This window comes from Lichenostomus cassidix, chromosome 5 (genome assembly GCF_008360975.1).
Source record: "Lichenostomus cassidix isolate B80296 chromosome 5, HeHo_3.0, whole genome shotgun sequence".
Taxonomy (NCBI): Eukaryota; Metazoa; Chordata; class Aves; order Passeriformes; family Meliphagidae; genus Lichenostomus; species Lichenostomus cassidix.
In genome coordinates, this window is record NC_139486.1 from 54,524,160 (window position 1) to 54,541,336 (window position 17,177).

General features: G+C 39.2%; 1 long non-coding RNA gene across 1 annotated transcript in view; it reads left to right on the plus strand.

The window, feature by feature from the left end:
- The window catches only part of LOC146436698 (uncharacterized), a 243,495-nt gene that overhangs the window by 82,410 nt on the left and 143,908 nt on the right, over positions 1 to 17,177 (plus strand). Inside the window, exon 2 of the long non-coding RNA XR_014852758.1 lies at positions 5,643 to 5,711. This is a non-coding gene — a long non-coding RNA (uncharacterized LOC146436698). The remainder of the gene's footprint in view (positions 1 to 5,642; positions 5,712 to 17,177) is intronic.

Consider the following 17,177-nt stretch of genomic DNA (forward strand, 5'->3'; position numbering starts at 1 on the left):
AGTTTCTGTCCATTTGACCTTCCCTACCCTGAAATGATCACAAGCCAGTTGTGCAGGTTATACCCAGCACTTACTCCTGCACTCCCACTTTCTTGCTGAAGTGCAGTGATAGCATTTTCCACATTCTTGCAAGGAGCCAATTAGTGTGTCCTGAGTCCATTAAAGTGGAGTAGAGCAGCTCTGTCTGCACTAGCAAACTAAGCAAGGGCAGGCATGGACTGTGTGCATCCATAGGGCTTCACCACACCACAGTCTATGGTTTTGTCCATGCCAAGGCTGGTCCTCTCCTCCGTGATGCCCAGGTATGGGACAGGGCTTTGCCTGGGTCTGAGGTCCTTTAATCAGCAGGATAGAGGATTGCTCTCATGGTGGGGGTGAGAAGAGTTTGGCCCACAGACAGGAGCTCTGCCACACCACTTGGGGCTTTGTCCCTTTTTGTTTACAATTAAACCACAGAAAATGAGAAACTGTTCACAGTTTTAGTAAGAATATGGGGAATTACTGGTTATCACCACCTACTTAGATCCTCTTTATTTTATTTTTCTATTACATCTCCCAATACTTCATTACCACCTTTGTAACTTAGAGGAGTGCAGGGACCAATTTAAAATCCATTGAAAGAGCCTTTGGCTTTCTGTAGTGGCTCCTGGATCAGGGCCAGGGGGTATAAACTGCTAGTGGCAAGTTTACAACAGTGCTCCCTTTGTGGGTGCCACTGCTGGGGCTTGCTGAGGTGGCTGAACACTTTAACAAAAGTGATTTTGCAGATTAACCCTGTGACAAGCTGTGTGTTCCCAGTAGGAACTCTTCCAAATTTTTAAAAACAATTATAGCTCCCTATCCATGAATGCTGGATTATCATAAACTGCCAACACAGGGAAGCTTCAGAAAGGATTTTTTGGGCTATGCTGAGTCTCCCACTATCTTTGTACGTTAACTAATCTAATCAGAGATTAATTTGCTGCTTGCTTTATTATCCCCGTATTCAAACACACACAATGCAGTGTTTTGTGAGTTTACTTCTGAAATAGATTCTAGCATGGTTAAAAATAAAAATTAGCCTCCTTGCACTGCATATATACCCACTTAGTACTACACTAGTCATGCATTAAAAATACCTCTGATCTGGTATTGCCAGAGAAAATTAACTGTAAACTGAAAAGTGCATCACACATAGTCTCAATCCTACTCTTTCATTCTTGGATTTATTCAGATCAGGAGTAATATAAATACATTAGTCAGTAATTTAGTTTTTACTCATTCACAGCAAAAATCATCATTTCCTTACTGTGATAAAAACTGTTCAGATGGAAATGCAAATCTTCAGAAAAGTTCTGTCATGGTTTAAATTGTCCATTGCATATTTTTGATCACTTGCATGAAGTCAAGGACTTCCCCACTTGACGCAAAGCTCTCAGTTAAACCAAAATATGAAACGTTCCTGGGAGAGCAGCTGCCTAAGAAAAGCATTATATTAAATTCTACCTATGTTGGTAGTTGGAAAGCAAAGAGGTTGCATGACTAATGGATAAATCAAACTGACGAATTATTGCAACAAATTATTTTTTTAAAATATTGGAACAGTTCTTAGTTGAAATGTGTTGAAGCTCAGAGAGTAGGGTCACAGCAGGTTTTCTAATGAAGGATTTTTTGTTTCTACAGATGGGATCATCTGTAGTTAGGTTTCATTTTTTTTTGTTGTTGTTGAAAACTTAGCTTAAACCTGTCCTTGTGACACTTGGAAGTGCTTGATCTATTTGTGCAGCCTTGAATTCACCATGCACAAACAAAAAATCCAGCCATGTGGAAGTTGCAGTGATGATTTCCCCTCAACCAGTGGTTTACAAAGCATTTTTTTTACTATTTTAGTTGTGATTTGCTACATTCTACTCTTTTTTAAAATAGCATGGAAAGGTCCCTTGTTGTTTGCGTATCATTGATACAATTCTTCTGCAACGAAAAACAAAGAAGGCAGTAGTGCTTTGAATAGAGGGTGCCTGATTGATAAGCTAGTTGCAGCCAAACCTGCTCTGGCTAATTGTCTTTCAAATGCCCTCATTAATCAACCAGAGGAGTAACTCTGACAGGCGGGCTGTCACTGTTTCCATGATTTCCTACCACTCACCTCGCAGTGTGAGACCTGGCTGCGTACCCAAATCATGGCCTTTAAAGCAGTTTTAATGCCTGCTCACTGCAGAGCACACCTGGCTTTGGTGGGATGGGGGCCTGCCCAACTCTGAGGCATGATCTATCCCAGGAGACCAATTTAGCAGTTATTTAATGATTCATAGCTTGATGTCTGGAAATGAGTGCTCCACACGATAACATACATAAACAAATTTAATTAGTTTTTGCCTTTTTTGCATAAGTAGTCACCAGTGTATTAAAGCTGCAAACAAAACAGGTAGGCTGCCTGGAAAGTCATTGAAGCTGGTTAAGAGCAGATCTTTGTAAAAGGCTGTGGTGCTTCTTTCACCTGCTGGTAGTCACTGATGCCTCTTTATTCGGGTCCTGGAGTTGCTGGGTTTGCTTGTTAAGGACAAGGGGAGCAGCTATCTCAGCTATCTTCTGCCTGCATGTTAAAATTAGGTATCTATAGGAAAAACTGGCAGTGTCCCATCTACTTCCCTTCAAAGCTGCAGAATGTAATATTTTTTGGAACTGTTTTAAAAGGATGTGGTTCATATCTTTCCTGTTTGCAACCTATTAGAAATACTCTTTAGTAAATATCCACCTCAGTTATTGTTCAGAGATAGGGATTTATATATTTGCATTTTTATTGAATGTACTTGAAAACATTGGAAAATTATTTCTGGTTGTGCACGCTGCAAAATAGGGCAAAATACTTAATGCTTAAGAAAGCAAATTGAAAGCTTAAGGGACAAAATTTTTTTAAACCTTCTTTTGCAACATTGCATAATTAATACTGTTGATGTATGAAGTGTATGGGGGTTTGTTTCTCTGCTGTTAAGTGTTTTGTGTTCTCTGTGGAACAGAATTCTAGAATTGATAGTCCAGAATAATATCTTGTCATTCTCCTAAGCAATATAAGTGAATATATTTTGCATGAAAAAGTGTTGCATTTTGCATATATTCATATTAAGTGAAATTCTTACTTTAATAACATTTTAGGGCTGGAAATTATTCAGCGAAACACATACAAATATTTTATACTGGTGGGTTTCTTTGAACTCTAGACAGCAGAGCAATATAGCTTGTCTTTTCTTCTTCATCTGGGAATAACTTCCACCCACCAAGTGCAATATTTACTCCTATGAGAGGTGCCTTTTTCTTTAATAGGGCAGTTTGATCATAAATTTTTGCAGATCTTGGTTTTAGATTACAAACTGTCTAAACCAGACACCTTGTTTTCCTGAGCATGCAGAGGAAAATCTTAGCATGGAACATGCTGGTTCCAGGAATCCTGCAGTCATCACTTTATAAATGTGCTTGATCTCAGACTTGAACAAGGGGGACCAAGCCATGATTTAGGATGATATTCTGCTATCCAAAAGTGAAATTCAGTCTTCAGCAAGTTCAGTGGAAACTTCATTATTGGTCTCAGCGGGGCCAAATTTTATTTTTGTTGAGGTATTGCGAACTTTGAAAGCAATTTAAACTGGGAGAGAAGGTGGAGACTGGGGACAAATTGCTTTTGACCTTTTTCTTTTAGAAATTTAACAGAGACCATTGGCTCATTTCTGCCAGTACCTTCCAACACGTATCCGAAAATGTATTTTCTCTGAGTCACTATTAATTTTATATCATGGCATTTTATTTTATTTTGAGAGACAGGGTTCCAAGTGGTGTGATTTATAGAACATGTACACCTGGGCAGATACTCCCTCCTGTTTTCTCTCCTCTGTAATCCAAAACAAAGAGCCTTAAAGGGTTATATTAAAATCCAGGAACTTGCTCCTAAAATTTGACTGACTTTAACAAAATCAGTTGCATGTAGGTAAACATTTCCAAAGGCCTATGATTAATTTTATGAACTCATTTAATGCCTGTAAGTTGTGCTCTGTGGACACTCATAAGGATTTCTGATTAGTGTCATTGTGCCCCCTATAAATCCATTTTCTCGGGAGTTTATATCTTGGTAATAAAAACTTGTCCTGCTATGAAAGGTCTTGGCATAATGGCAGAATTATTACTGTTCTTACTGCATTTCAAAAGCAATCCTTGCATCTTGCCCCCATCCTCTAGAAACAATCTTTTTTCTTTTTTTTTTTTCAGTCTTTTTAAGTCCATAGGGCCCTCACTTGGAAAAATCTGCCAGTTTCTGCCTTCATTCCTGTTGTCTCTTTCAGATTTGGACTCCCCAGATCAGGATGGCTCTTTAGGGTACAGTGAGGAATCAAACTTCGTGTTTTAGTGTCTTTCCAAGAGCTATGAGAGGTCACACCATTTAAAGACTTCACATATGGATTATTCAGCTGTGTCCAGGAGCCCTTTCAGGCTTGGTCATCTGAAGTTTTGTATGTGTTGAATATGGCCCATAGGTCTGTTAAAGAGCACAGATTATTTGGCAGAATCAACAAAACAGACAAGACAGTGTCTAATTTCTTTTGAGTGTGGCCAGAGCCTGCTGCTCAGAGTCAGTGCAGGTACCACCCTGACAGTTATCAGTTCCTCTGCCTGCTTCTGAGGGAGGAGCAGTGCTGGACAGTGCTGCCTTCTGGGTAACAGGTGATGATTTTGCCATCCAGGTAAATGAAGTTTATTTTGTTCTGCCTGGCCTCCTAGTGGCAGTGATTGCCTTCTGCAGCCAGCTCAATAAAATATTTGCCTGACAAATGAAGTGTTAGTGATTTATGGTTTAGGGCTATCTCTAGAATATTCAGTGTATTTGTTGTTGAGAAAAACACTATGCTATTCCCATTTGAGATCCAGCATGGACCTTAGCTAAACCTATGCTTTAACTACATTTCTTTCTGGGACTGCTGTGAATCATGAAAAAAAAAAAATTGCAGCGTGCTTCCCTAAAAGAACTGTTGAGTGTAGCATCTGACTGTGGGTAGTTAAGAGCAACAGGGTTTAAAAAGTGCTAAAATTCAGGAGGTGAGTAGGAACTGGCAGATGACAATTCCTGTGTGAGGTAGGTGTCTGGAGCCAGCACTATTCCCTGCCTGGCCACACTGGGGCCTGAATTCTGCCTTTGCATGAGCAGGAGAGGAGAATCTGCCACGGGGCAGCTGCAGGAAGATCAGTAATCAGATCCCTAATAACTTCAGTGACTGCTGCAGGCACGCTTTTGAGCAAATAGATTGCACTGCAGCAACACAGTGCAGAGTGATGTTGCAGGTTAGGCAGACTGAAATAACTGGATAGAGTTGAATGAAACTGATTAATTTTTTGATGGTTTTGGCTGGTCATGTGCCAAAACTTATTTCCTTTTATTCAGGGATAATAATTGTGATATATTAAAAATAAACAAGATTATAAGGGAGTTTTCATTAGTAGTAAAAAGACCATTTCATCTTACTTTTTCTTTTGTCTTTCTCATATATAATTTTAACTATGACTTTAACAGTTTATTAGCTACATCTTTTTTAAAAAACAAGAAAAAAACCACCCAAACCATACAAAACCAACATGGTAATATAATATTTAAATGACCATTTTGTTTTTTTGTGTTGCAGAAATAATGTTGCTAGTTCAGACCTGGGGAGAAAGAGGTGGGAATACATCAGTGGAGAAAGACACATAAGGTAAGAAATTGTCATTAAAAGAAAAACATACAAGACTGTAATCTAAGTTAAATGCTGGTGGCTCCTGGATTAGAGTTTATCTGAGGGCTCATGTAGCCTTAAGGTATGGAATATATCTGAAATGGTGATTATTGCTCTGATGGATCATCTGCCCAGAAATAATAATTGAAAGGACCTTCCTGAATTTGTAACATTAGCTTTTCTCATGGGGAAACACATAGAAGGGAAGACCTCCATTATGAAATGGAGATGTATGGAGCAGTTTCTCTCTCTTTCAATGTTATCCTGTACTTTATTTGTTGCTATGAAGTTAGGAAGGCTTAACACTGAAAACTGAAATTTCGTATCAAACTTTAGCAGAAAAATGTAGTTACTGGTGAAAGATGCTTATTGGATTTTGGTTTATAATAACAAAAGTGTTTGGGCTCAAAGTGCTTTACTGATGGATTCAGAACAGCTATGTGGTGGAAGTCAGTTCTGGATAGAACAGAAGAAACCCAAGAGTTATAATCTCAGCAGAATCAAACTAATTTTTGCCTTTAATTATTTTTATTGTTGTTATTATTTACACTCTTGGAACTATGATTGATTAAAACAAAGGCATTGTTTCTATGAGGGACAGGATTGTGAAAGTCAACTGAAGTACAATCCAGGAGTTTGGTGTGCATATTTTCATTTCAAGGAGCAGATACATAACACTGCTAATTTGTCCGACATACTGGGCTGGAGCTCTGAAAATTGTGGGTGAAATTCAGATGTCTTCCCCAAGATATCAGAAATGTAGATATCAAAGGCTGGAGAAGTCACCCTAGATTCACTTTACAGTCAATTGAGGAAAAATGGGCACCTTCAGAGAGTGATTCATCTCAGCCTAAAAAAGGCAGGTCAGACAACTCGCCCCCTGGAGATGCCTGTTTCTCTCCATTGACTGTAGAAAAGCCTACAGTGACAAACTCAGAATTAAATGTGTAACCTTTCAGTGTCTAAAGCTAGGTTAGATGAATCTCACCATGTGGTAACAAGGACAGGCTCTGCCAGCTGTACTAGTGTTGAATAAGAGCTTCCTGGGGTGCTCCAGTGGGACTGTTTCTAGAAGGAATTGAAAAAGCCTGACCCAGAAATTCTGGGGGTCCCCAAGGTGAATGATACCAGTGATGATTTTTGGGGTTTGTTTAGTTTTTAGTTTTATTGGTACTAGGTAGTATTAATTGGAAAAAAAAAAAAAAAAAAGAAATTTTGGAGTTTGTGTTTGTTTCATTTTTTCCCCCCGTGGAATCCTAAAAATGAAAGCGTACTTTATTCTGTTGAATGGTAAAAGTAGTTGTGAGGTTGTCTCAAAAGCCAATGGCTATCTGTTATTTGTTGTCCTGTTTCCCCTCCCTGTTTGTTGTGTTGCAGAGTGTAGATAGATACTGGCTATCCTGTTACTCCAGAAAAGACAGAGGAACTGGGTAGGAGTTTCTTTAAAGGCTGACAAAATATTCTGGTCTCAGAGGATGTCTGTGAGATTGAAGATCCAGCTACATTTGTCATCAAAATCCTTGCCTGCTTAAAATAAAAAATTAAAAACTTGAGGATATGGGAATGGTGGTGCTGTTTATACAACATTTGATATTAACAGAGATAATCCAGGAAGGATATAACATTATGAAAATATTCAGAGAAAAATTGTGGTTTTGTGTAGTTCACAAATTAGAAAAACAAGATTGGTCAGAAGACCTTTTCTTAAAAAGGAATTGCCCTGAGCATTGAGCTATACTGTGATAGAATATGTTCAGCCTTTTAGGTCACAGGATGTTTTTCATGCTGAACTACTGTAAATACGAACCAATTTGAACATAACAGGAGCAACAAGGGCTTTTTTGCTTCTTCCAGAAATCCCCAGAAGTGGGAGGATGGAAAAAGTCCCAATAGTATTTATGACTTTTATTTTCTGTTGTTCAGAGAACCTGCCAAACATATAATAATTAGAACTTTGTGCTTGAGGTCATACTGGTTCAGTGAATTTATACCTGAGCTGATGTTTTCAGTTACAGAGTGTTCTGAATTTTCTGCCAGTCATAGACGGGGTAAAGTGGCTCAATAGTTCAACACACTTGTAACCTGCTGTTATTTGTTTTTTATTGGGGTTTTTTCATGTCTTGAAAAATACTAAAAATAGGACATAGATTGTCTCAAATCTTGAATGTACCAAATGATTGAAAAGAAAAATAAAAATCTAAGAGGCATATAGGAAGGAAGCTAAAACTTTTACAACTTCCAACATCTTTTCTTGCTCGTATGTCCACAAACTATGTTCCTTCTTGTTTAAATATTTCCCAATATAACCTACCACATCAGATGCTCTTTATGAGTTTAGCTGCTTGTAATTTACCAGGAAAAAAAGAAAAAAGTGCATAGAAGGCAGGCTTCATACTTTGAACTGAAATTGTACACAAGCTTCATTAACAGTGGTAGGACCTCTAGGCAGACAACATCAATGAAGCTTTGTAAATTTAAATTTAGCCAAACATGTTGTATAATACTCTGTATCCCTCTTCAGACAGCTGGGAAATGAGGTAGATTTGAGTGTATGCTGGCAGTTGTGTGCATGTTGCTAATCAATCTTGTGTGTACAACTTACAGGCTGCTTCACCTACATTTACTTTTCATTTAGCCCTTTTCAATTACCCATTCAAAAATCTTTGAAGGCTGTTCCTCAGACCTGTAATCTCTCTTCATTGAAAACGAGTGGAGCCACAAAGAGAACTAGAATAGAATTCATTCTCTTCTGTATAAAAGAGAATGGATAAAAGCTTGACTTTAATACAGGTATGTGATAACACTGCTGTTATAAAGCACCTTTTGACCACATAGCAAACGAGCTGAAATAAATCAGCTCCTTATCATGCAAGGCCTTGCTAATTAATGGGGGAAATCCTTCATCAGAAAGATGAACAAAACTGAGTAGAACTGAGTACACTAATGCTGTGAAAGGGCAAATTTCCCTGTATTTCTGTGGTTGCTACCATTTCCAATCTGGAGGCAGGTAGCATTGTTGGAATGGGAACATTGCTTCTAATGCAAGCGAAATTGAGGGAGTGGAATAATTCTTTCAGGAGTAGAGAAAATAATTTTACCTTTGCTAGTCAGGGATTGTCTTTCCTATATTGGCATGGCTGGAAAGTAATTTTATATACCTATTTTTGACTCAGTTCACTTGCAGTGTAACATATTTACTTGAAAAATATTTATATGGAAACACATAGTGGAGCCTCCTAGTTACTCTGACTTTCATCACACTGGCAGTCTTGATGGCCTTCTTCCAGGACTGATCAGAAAATGGTCTATATTTTGAGTTTCACAGAACATCTTCCTGAGCTCAATTTCAGAATAATCGCAGCACTGTTATACTTTGAAAATAATAACTATTTGCATGGGGCTTAAGAGGAGTTTCAGGGCATGACATCCAGTGGAATTTCTCAGGTTGTCAAAAGAATGGTTTGAGTAACTCTTTTAGAAGCTCTGTTAATGCAAGGGCATGATAATTTTTGGCCTCACAGGACTGATGACATGATTAGTCCATTAAAAATTCTGTATCACTAGGCAGGTATTTCTTTGCTACGGACCCTCCAGGAGTTAGAATAGTCATCATTTTGAGAAAACACTCATAATTGCTGGATTTACCAGAAAGTTCCATCTTTTTTTTTGGTGTTAGCCCACTGTTATGATGATAGAAGAATTGGAAAAAAACCTCTATGCTGATTGAGTGACTGCATGTGATTATTTCCCCATAAATTCTTTTTGAAATTCTTTCCTTGTTCAAGTGGATTTATCCCTATCAGTTACAGCAAAGGGTATTGCCTTCTTATGTAGAAGTAAGAATATTCTGGGTGTAGAAATGGAATGCTCAGACTTGACAAGGTTACCCTGGAAAAATTGGCTATGGTGTGGCTGCTGGCCTAATTCATTTTTCCTTGTTGAGTTCCAATACTGTTGTTAGCAACAGCCAGTGACTCCAGCAAATACAATGGAAATTTTCTTGAAGAAACACGACAAGAAGTGAAATGGAAGGACAAGTAGCTGCCTATGTTGGTTGTTCCAGTGAAGGAAGTATTCAAATGATGTCAGTCTTCTTTCTGAGTCTCATTTTCTCTGGGAGTACATTTACATTAGTGTTTTACTTCAGGAGAAAAGAATACTTGTTCTCACTTGCCCTGCTTTGGTAGTAGCATGGAAGTCCTGGAAATGCAAGGCCAAACACATCCATGTGGATACAAAACTGTGAGGCTGAGGTGAATTTATATGGACTAAAAATGTCACTTTACTGCAGGAGTAGAAACTGTCACATATCATTCTCTCTGTGCTCAGCAAACCACCTCTCTGGGAGACAGACATTTTGTGCCTTGTGTGCCTGATAAAGGGAATGCAGTGTGAAGTGAGTTTCTAGTGTCATTAACTTACCAAACATGTTTTGTTTTACTTCAAACATGACTAACTATGGTTTTACCTTGTTGGTATCCTTCTTCCCATCTTACTGGATTTGTCTTTCACTTAATGGGAAACATTTTGGATGCAAAGTTGATTTGTTGCAACTTTTTTCTTGAATATCATTGTGCAATTTGTGTGAGGTTGCTGCAGCAGATACTGCAGAATTTTGCTGTATATTGCCATTATCTTAAATGAAGAACCCAATAGCTGAAATATTAGAGGACTGCCTATAATTAGAGAAATGGAAATGGGAAAAACACTGGCAATACAGAATAGAAACACGGTTTTGGCTGGGAAGGGCAGTAGATCCTTTCAAAATAGAAGTTTTAGACATTTAATGACCTCCAGCTGCTGTCTAGCAGACAAATGTAATCAGGTGCTGGGTAGAGCTCTTGGCCAGCTTTGCTGCTTGTAATAAGGGAGGATCAATTCCCTCATCCATAGGCACAGTGTGAGCTGTGAAACCTGTTGGTGTCATTGGAGAGGCCATGGGACCTCAGCATCCAACTTTAGATAATCTTAGCACTGAAATGGCTCTATGGCCTTTTCTGCAAAGCAGGAAAACTTGCTTAGATTATATAAGTAATTAAGAATATTTCTAGTTTGTTGGAAGTCCAGGTGTCATGACAGCCATTCCTCTTTGGGTGTGCATGGGCTGTTTAGGAGTTTTTCTTTCCAACCACCTCTAAAAGTTCTTTGGGAAAAGGAAACAAAAGTATGCTCTAAAACTATCAGAAGGATTAGAAAGCATAAGAATTGGAAAGCAATCAGACCAGACTCACACAAAAATACCAAATTTGAAGACTTCAGAAATAATATTCTAGGCTTACTGAAGTTAACAATGATTTCATATTTTCAGAATTGAAAAACTAGTATGTCATTCAGACTTGATTTTGAAAATTAATTTTTGAATATTTTTCTTTTATTTCTGAAGTGATACCATATTAGCTGCAGTTCTAAATCACTTCATGCTCTGTGTTTGTCAGTGAAATCCTGCATGTCCAGTTTTGTTCCTAACTAAACTGTTGTATGTGTTTGTGTGTAGCCTGCAGTTTTGCACTCTGTCCAGAGATGGAAGCTGCTTGCTCTGACAAGGTCAGGTTGGGAAGGAGGCCACATTCCCTCAACAAGAAAGCCAGGAGGCCAGAGCGTGCCATTTCATTAGACAGCCCAGGACTCTCTTATAGAAAAGGAGGGAGAATGAATGCTATGGAATTTAAAGTAACTATTTCAGCTTTTCTGTAGCCTGGAAAATGTTACTCTTGGGCAATATTCTGTTAATGATTGCTATTGGGCCAGATGTTCAGCACACGTAAATGAGTGTATTTCCATTGACTTCAGTGGAACTAGGCCAGCTTCTGCCATCTGAGAATCTGTCCCCTCAGCTTTCTTTCTAAACCAGTCGTGATTTTAGATAAGGGTTGTAGTATTATCTGTCATAGTTTCAGTTTCCAGCAGAGGAGAAGAAAATTAATGTTCTTATTTGCTTCATCGGTGTGAGGACAGATTAAACTGTGACAAAGAATCAAATTCAAATAATCAAATTTAGGAATGTGAAATGTAACAGACTTGCTTTGTTTTGCAGTGGGTGTTTTCTCTGTCAAAACAAAATTTCATCATTTTCTTGATGGCTGGCTAGTTCTCAAAGCTTCTAATGCCAATTAGGCCAGTAACGTGGAATAAATTGAACATATTAATCTGAAAAAGATCCCAAATTTTTGTTCTTTGTTGTTGAGGTTATTTTTAACTTATTAATAAGTTAAGACAGATGCATGCAGGGGCTCTAAGAAATGGGACAAGCTCTGTGAACTGGGTGCATTCCTCCTGCCTTTCTATTCTGCTCCCATTCAGCACTTATAATGGTAATGAAGTCTAATTACAAATGCATGTGACTGCCTGTTGTAATCTGTCAGTGTGTTTCTGAAAAACCTTGTGCCAGTTCAGTATTGGTCATTAGATAATAAGGATTGATAAAACGTAAGGGGCAAAATGTTAAAAATGCTACTATCGATTAGAACGCACCTTAATAATGAAACCATGGGCCTGGGGACGAAAGCCATGGATCATTTTGACAATTCGGCCTTAGATTGTGGATGAGACAGAGTGGGGACAATTAATCCCTCAGAGCCACAAATCACAAATAAAGTAGTTGCAGCTCATTACAACCTGACCTTGCTAAACGGCCTTGAAAACATAAGTGACCTTCTAGTATTTGAAAAGATTACAAAGCTCTATTGAGAAATATCTATTTTTTTTTTTTTTTAGTGCTTGGGAACCACATGGCTTAATTTTAACTGATCTTGACGAAAGAAGCTTTTAACTTCACCATCTTTCAGGAACCAAATTGCTAACATCTCGTGGACCTGATGGTGGTACTGCAGGGGAGTGTTTGGGAAAGATCTTAAAAGTCAAAAGTCTTGATCTGTGCAATTAATCAGTGGAAGATTGTGCTACAATAGCTTTGAAGAAGCAATAGTTTCAATGAACTAGCTAGTAATTCTAGTTAGGGCTATTTGAAATATTACTATATCATTGGAGCTCTGCATAATTGCAGGAAAACATCTTTGTGAATTATAACCAAATCCTATCCTAAAATTTGGAAATATGTTCAGCAAAGTATTTCATGAACCCTCTTCACCATAACTGGGAATAAGGAGAGGTCATATATTTTGCATTTATGTCCTTTGATGTGCACTGCAGATGTTCTTTGGATGACTGACTTGAGTGCCTTGTCATGGCCTAGTGTGTATGGAAATCTCAAAGTACTACTGCATGACTAATCAAAGATCCCTTGATAAACAGCTAGATTCACACCCCTCAATATTCTCTTTAGAACTGACTTGTACACTAAGGTCTGAGATTCTGGTGCAATAGTCTACCTAAATTTGGTCCTTAATGCTGTCAGGCTCATCTTCCTACTGACTGTGGTAGAAGGGGACATCCTGTCATCTCACTCCTAAGAAGAGGAAATGACCACAATCCCTGAAGTTGTCTTTACAGTGCAATGAATTTGGAGCTCTAGCTGATTTCCTTGTGCTTTCAACTAGGCTCATGTGTGACTCTGCTTATTGCTCCTTCCTTCCAATGTACCATAATGAGGTATTTCTAAGTGTCCTCACCATGCATGAATTCCAGCCTCTCCCCAAGTACTGCATCCCCCACACTGGATAAATGCAATTTCCCTTAAGACCTGCTTCTCTGTAAATACAGGAGGCTTGTGGCTTTCTGTGAGGTCTTTGCTCTATTGTAGACAAGAGATGGGGTCTGCTATGGTGCTGAGGGCATTATTAAGAATGCTCCACCCACACACCTCATGGCTGTGGTAAGAGAGTTGTGACTTTCCTGATGTCAGTGATTGATGTGGGGATGGAGGCAACAGCTCCAAGTTTCCCAGTTCTCTGATGTTCAGACAAAAGCATCAAGTATCTTAAGGTAGCGTGGAACTACTTTGTTAGATCATATGTCACTGAGGCATGCCTGGTCTGAGAAATGGCACTGGATAGATAATATTTGCTGCAAGAGTGGAGTTTTCAGGATAGCTCTAAAATGCAGCCTCATGTAGAGGACACGGCAAAAAGAATCCCTGTTGAATGTATAACAACGAATGCAGTCCACTGGCTGTGTAGCAAGCTGAGGGAATCTCTATGCTGCTGCTAGAGAAACAGTGAGAGCTCATTCTCACAGCAGCTGGATCTAGGTTGTTTCACCCTGGCAGTACCAGGACTGAGAGTTAGTTGTGATAGAGCTCTCTCCTTGAGACTGGCATAGGGAGTGACAGAGGGAAGGCTGTGTGGTTTCACTGTATGTAATACATTAATACTGGCTCCTCGTTTATTAGCTTGAAGCAAAATGGATTAGATGAAGAGAAAAGATTCCTTGGAAGCTTCATTCAATTGTTTCCCAGTGACAGCCAGGGAAAAACTGAGTCTATCCTCTGCATGCAGGGGTTCCTAGTTCTGGTCAGACAGCATTGTGGCATCTTCAACACATTAATGGCTGGGGGGTGACTCCACAGTTTGAGCAACATTTCATCTTCTGATCTTCCAGTCAGAAATCCCAACTGCTTTCCAGAGATTTCTCCCCCAGAGGTTCAGCTGTAGTCAAGGTCTCATGACAGGGATAGTCCTGGCTAGGCACTAGTAGGGACACAGTGGGGCACAACTCAACTCAATTACTGGATGTAGGATTGGGAAACAACTGGAATAAAATGATTCCTTGTAAGAGAAAAATCATTCAACCATTTATTAAGTACATCAAGGTGTTGAGGGTAGTCCAGTATAGAAATGGACAACCAGAGCTATTACTTTGACATTTCACACTTTTCCTTTTTGTGTGGGAATTTAAACATCATTTCTGATAACATGAAAGGCGCTTTAAGAATCAAACCAAAAGCTTCTCTTACCTTTCTTAGTAGCTCCACTTAGTGGCTACCAGGATAACACAGAGTTTCCCTCAGCACCTGTGTTCCCTGGTGCTGTGGTGCACATCCTCCTTCCCTCCATCCTGCCAGATCCTGCAGGAACATGGCTGCAGGTTGCTGCAGGGGTGTCAAAGTCTAACAAGTGCACTAATTGCAGAGTGGGAAAAAATCCCTGCTGATTCTCATCTGAGTTATCCTTGTAGGAAACCTTATGCCTGTGAATGTTTCTCTATTGAGTTCTTGTGTAGTTGTGGTTTCCTTTGGAAATTCATGGGTCATATGGAGCACTGAATCATAGCAGCTCAGCATGCAGCCTTCCACCTTCATGGATGATGCTCTTTCTGCTTGGATTCAGTCAGGCCTCCTCGGCAGGCTTTCTGCTGTTTGAATCCTCATCCATTTGATTTCTGGCTTTTGGGGATGAATTTGTCTCCCTGTGTACCGTATTTACAAGGGAATGTGATTTTCAGGAGATATTAAGCATGCTTGAAGAATAGTTTGGGAGACAAATTCTTCAGAGGAGCAGAGAAATCTGGCTTCAGGAAGGTGAGATGCAAATTGTTCTTTGTATGAAGAAATACTGCTTAAAATACTAGTTGAAATATTACTTAAAAGCTAAAAGTAAAAATAACTGAAGCAGCAGAGATATTTTGGTGTGGAAAGAGCAGAGAAGTGATAGCCAGAGCATAGCTGTGAACATAAATAAGTACTGGCCTTTCAAGGGTGTAACGTCTATTTTCTCCAAGCAAGGTAAACTCCTAATAGCTGTCCTTAAAAAGTGGTGATTTTGGAGAATGGAGTAAGAGTTGTAGGTGTGCATTTGGCATTTGTGTATACCCTGCCAGTCCTCTAGACACTGCTGCACACGACTTTCTGTCTAATCCAGGTAATGTTCATAATACTGGCTATGTAATATATGCAATATTTGTAATATGCACTATGTCAGCTCTGTAAGTTACTGCAGTGAAAACTAATAACTTCCTCCTTTGTAATTAAGCACTTTCCTCTCTTGTGGCCTGCTGAAGCAGCGAGGTAAGAAGGAGTAGTGATTTCCAGGTCCAGTTGTGTAACCATGGAGTTGCTGTCTGTGTCTCAGAGGAGCAGAGAGCTCACTGGGGATAGCTTCCCCAGATAGCTATGGGGCCTTCCTGGGTAGGGGAGAAGCAGAAACAATTGATATACTGGGAAAAGGCACACACAATTCTTGTAGGTAGACCTTGGGAGCAAAGAGATGCCTGTTTCTGGGGCATGCATTTGGTATATACAAGATTTCCAGTATGAAGCTGTAGGTTTTTTGACTTTCTTATTTGGTGAAGACCACATTGTACCTAGAGAAGTAACTTGGTTTTTGGTTCACTCCATTTTTACTAACTGAAGTTCATATTTATGTAATGAGTTCCCAAGTATCCACATCCAATGATCTTTACTAATTAGAATTCAAATAATGTTTTTCACACTGCAAGCCAAAGATGGTGCTTCAGCTTCTTTTAAGTTGGTATATTGAGCATTGGCCTGCCTACTGGATTGATGTGATGAACCATGTGGCTCTCAGGCCAGGTCTAAATCATGTGGAATATAAGTTCTTGCTTGGGTGTTTCATTCTTTTCTTCTAAGAGTCTATAAATGCATATACAAGCTCTTCTCTCCCCCTTTATATGTACAATAAAAGAAGCTAATAGCATAACAGTTAATGTCACAAGTGACCTATTTTAAAACGTTACTTAGAGTTACTTATTTCAGAACTGTCTGTGCTGAAATTTTCTATTTTGGATGTCTGCATCAGCCCACTTCTGTCTGTTTGAAATGAAAAAAAAATCCTATTCTTTTCAGAAAGAAAGTAGACAAAGTAAATTTTTCGTGTTCTTGTATATGTTTGATCAGCTCTATCACACTGTTCTTCAGCCTCAGTCTAAAAGTTTTGTGGGATCATTATCTTTTGCTGTTCCAGTGAAAATCCATTAGGGAAAACACTGAAAAATCTGGTTTTTTTAAAGTTGTTCAGTAGAGATTTGGTATCTGAATTCCCCGAAATTTCTGTCTGTACAGCACATGCCAAGTATGATATTGCAGGCGTTGAGCAAAATCTTGTCAGGGATCACTTTTCCTGAAACTTTAGGGTACTGTGGCATCCTGCATTGGAAGTTCAAGCATATGCTGACCCAGAGCAGTCAGCTGGGGTCTGGGGTTGGTGCTGGGGATGCTGAGGTGGGGAATTCAGCTCCTGGTTCCAAGTGCAATGCAGGCCATCAAGGCTGAAAGCAAGGAGATGCTCAGGGGCTTTTGAGGTTCTCTTTTTATAGCTGCTCAGACAGAGGTGGAGGAAAACCTCCTTAGCTGTAGAACCGAAAAGATCTAGTAGGACTTGGCTATGATAGGACCTCAAAGGGAACCAGAAAGAACTCCTGTGAAAGTAGAGATGCTGCCACTGACATAAGAGATGGCAGAAAAATTGGAGGAGTGGAGACATAGGTTGGGATTGGAGGCAGAAAGAAAAGAGGTAGGATTGGAAACCTGAGAGTAATGTGTAGGAGAGAGTCTGGGACTAGCAAATAGGAGTAAGAAGATGAATAAATACT